The sequence below is a fragment of the Rutidosis leptorrhynchoides genome, chromosome 2 (genome assembly GCF_046630445.1).
Source record: "Rutidosis leptorrhynchoides isolate AG116_Rl617_1_P2 chromosome 2, CSIRO_AGI_Rlap_v1, whole genome shotgun sequence".
In the NCBI taxonomy this organism is placed as follows: domain Eukaryota; kingdom Viridiplantae; phylum Streptophyta; class Magnoliopsida; order Asterales; family Asteraceae; genus Rutidosis; species Rutidosis leptorrhynchoides.
This window is the reverse complement of record NC_092334.1, coordinates 394,833,937-394,837,795: the sequence shown is the minus strand read 5'-3', so window position 1 is coordinate 394,837,795 and position 3,859 is coordinate 394,833,937. Positions and strand designations below refer to the sequence as shown.

Here is a 3,859-nt window from a genome sequence, read left to right as displayed (position 1 = left end):
CAAACGGTCCATTTTCAAACGATCAAAAAGCTTCCGCCAATCACATTCGGCCACGTGGCTAGTCATCCCGTTTCTTGTGTCGTTTCTTCTGCACCGACGCCAAAGAGACGCCGGTGACTAACGCTCCGATGCCTCCAATTTTGCCGTTACTTGGGTGCCAGCGGGGCAAGTGACCCCGTCACTTACCCCCATTGCAGATGGTCTTAATCTTGAAAACATCACATAAGGTTAGGTAAGTTAAAACACATTCATTGGCATTATTAATCTTGAATTGTGTGTAATTATATTAAGCATCCCTAAACAGATTATGTAGATGATCATTGCAACAGATAAAGTAAAGCTCAATTAAGCTATATCTATATGATCAAGATACTCATCAACTGTAGTGAATTTTACTTCTGGATAGAGCTCACTAGCCTCCACACCAAAAGAAGCTTCAATTTCAAAATTTGTTGCATCTCCATTGATTAAAACCGAATGCATTATTGCCAATGCAATACTTAATCCAAAAGGTGCCTCTGCAAATACATTATTTAATTAAATTATATATATATATATATATATATATATATATATATATATATATATATATATATATATATATATATATATATATATATATATATATCTATACATTATTATAAAGCGCGTGCCAATAATCCTACGTGTCAATTTCTCTATTAATCTGATTTAAATTTGCACGCGTGTCAATTTATCAATTAAACTGAATTAAATTTGCACACGTGTCATTTTCTTAATTAAACTGAAATAAATAAAATTTCTCAAATAAATTTTTATATATAGGTTGAAATTTAGTTACCAAATTTATCATGGAATTCAAAGATATTCAAAGATTATATATAAAAGATTAAATATAAATATTACGTTTCATAATCTAATATTAATATAAAGATAAATTTGATTTGTGGAATTTTCCCAATATCGTTTCCATATGAAACAACTTACGGATTATTATTAAGTTTGTTTAATAAATTTAAAATTAAATAAGGATAAGGATTAAATAATAGAATTTGCCATTTGATTATTTAATAATCGAATTTTAATCTATTACGGAGTATTATTAATAATCCATAAACAACTTACGGATGATTATTAAGTTTGTTTAATAAATTTAAAATTAAATAAGGATAAGGATTAAAAAATAGAATTTGCCATTTGATTATTCTATTGTTTAATAATAGAATGTTAATCTATTACGGAGTATTATTAATAATCCATTTAATGATATAATTTTATTAAGAAAAATATCTAAATTTTCATTTAAAACAACTTACGAAGTATTATCTAATTTGTTTCATAGATTTAAATAAGCAAAATATCTATATATTTAACGGGCTCATAAAACTATATATCTATACATTTATCTATACATCTATATCTATAATATATATAATATATAATATATAATATGTTGGATGTTAATTCTTATGTTTTTTAAAATTAAGTCAACGATTTATAAATACGCTAATCATTCAATACTATAATATGTACATTTTTTTCTGCTCATTAACAGTTCTGCAACGCACAAGTTTAAAGCGTGATATTTACATTTTAACTTACAACTTCCGTGCAACGCACGGGCTCATAAAACTAATATATATATATATATATATATATATATATATATATATATATATATATATATATATATATATATATATATATATATAGTAGTTGCGGCCTAGACATCCTTACAAGAGATCTCATGTTCAAACTTCACTAGCGATGTATCTTGGGGGATAGGGAAAATGTCAGAATAAAACAATCACGGGATAACCCAGATAGGCCGCATACGTTTGAGTAAAATATCACTCTCCTTCCCCGATATTCTGAACAAGAAAAACTATATATGTTCATATTAAATGTAATATGTATCATTCTATTTTACTCACCCTGTATGTTTTTGATAAGTTGCTCCTCAGAAACGTATGTTTTCTCGAGAGTCTTCCCGATTTTGGTTTCCCATATGGCAACAATTTCATTAAACGTTACTACGGTGCCAGGAGGTCTGAAAATCAACGTCTTATTCAAGGTACGTTGGTCATCTACTGCCTTGATGGTAACCAAAGCTATATCCTCTTCTTTGATAAAAACAGCTATATTGAACAAACAAAGTCAAGCAGGTTATTAGTTTTTACATTATGATGTATTTATGCATAACATGTACCTTTCGTGTTTCCGTCCCCAATTATGGTAACTTTCTCTTTAGGGGCTGTGTGAACGTCCATTTGCCCAACTGTTGGTAAAAAGTATCCCGCGAAACCATTGCATGATATAAAAGTGTGTGAGATTTGTGCGGCTTCAATGGCTCTACGAATTGCTGCCTTCCTCGAAGGCACTTTTGGCTGGCTCGATTGCATTGGCATGATCAACATCGGTTCCAAATTCTGAAGGTAAAAATCTCTGTAACAATTGTTGAATATATTTTTAATGCTGTGAAACTGATTGAAAAGTAATAAAACACAAGTGTGATTATATTTCATGTTGATTTCAAGTCATTTTTCGAAATATTGTCCGTTTTGATCTACGACTTACCTATCATTCAGCCATACACAGTCTCACGGTTTTGCTTTCCTTGTAGATATTGTCCGCTTTGACATACGGCTTACCTATCATTCAGCCATACACAGTCTCACAGTTTTGCTTTCCAAAACGCATCTACCAGGAAAGGTATCCACGCTCTCCCTTATAAAGGGTGTTTCGTTCTCCTCCCCCACCGATGTGGGACGAGTCTTACATGACTACATTTTGATTATACTTTAATTGTCGGTGCACTATGCCAGCAACGTGCGTTAAGAACTAATTTGATTACACATATTTAAATATATTAATTTAATATTTCTACCAAATAGCTAATGGCTTGGCGGTATCAATCTTGAGGTTGAAGATTCGAGTCCTAGAGATTTTCGTGGTGAATATATTCGTGTTAGTATTAGGTGGGTTTGTGAGTTTGCCTTAAAATAAATAAATAAATAAATTTCTAACACTTTGATAAAGCAAATATTTCCAACACTTTGGTTTTTAATTTTTTACCATAAAATTAAGAAGAAAAAAAAAAAAAATCAAGAGAGGTACCTTCACATTTCCAGCCTCTTTAATAGCTGCAATCAATTTGACTTGATCAGCAACCAATTTTCCACCTACAGCCGATATGACAACATCAACTTGCTTTATCGCATTTACCAAACTTTCATAATCATTAATATCGCCCTAAAATTGTTAATTGAATACACAAACTTCCGTTAAATTTTACCCATGAAACTCAAATGCAAGAATGTTTCAGTTTTCACTCAATTAACACACTTACAATGAGTAACGTGACACCAAAACTTATGAAGTTGTCTAAAAGTTTCGATTTTTCGGGTTGTTTGGTTGTGGTTTCTCGGACCAATACGAAAGTCAGGTGGCCTTGTTTTGCACTTGCTTCCACGACAAACTTTCCGATGTATCCGGTCCCTCCGACGATCAAGATTTTACTTTTTTCTGCCATTTTAAGGGGAGAAGAAACAGAGGTTTTGGTTGACTTTTATGAAAAAGGATCGGGTTATTGGTGGATGGTGGTATATCTGTATATATGTACAAATTTATATTGTGATTATTAAATTAAGATTAAGAATTAAAAGTAAAGATGCTATTGGCTGGATAAAAAATGGCCCACGTGTGGAATGGTAAAATTGACTTTTAACGCGTAAAGTGAAGGGAGAGATCTAACACAGAATTAGATAATGTACATGTATATTTATATGTTATAATTTTGGAGTTTATGATTACCGGCTTAATTCTTGATTATAGACTACTGATAAAATTATAAGAGAAGTAGAGAAAGTATATGAGAAGA

The 3,859-nt window shown here is 31.0% G+C and overlaps 1 pseudogene; it reads right to left on the bottom strand.

The window, feature by feature from the left end:
- Positions 1-259: 259 nt before the first annotated feature.
- On the bottom strand, positions 260-3,613 carry LOC139892190 (isoflavone reductase homolog A622-like; annotated as a pseudogene).
- Between the last annotated feature and the right edge of the window lie 246 nt (positions 3,614-3,859).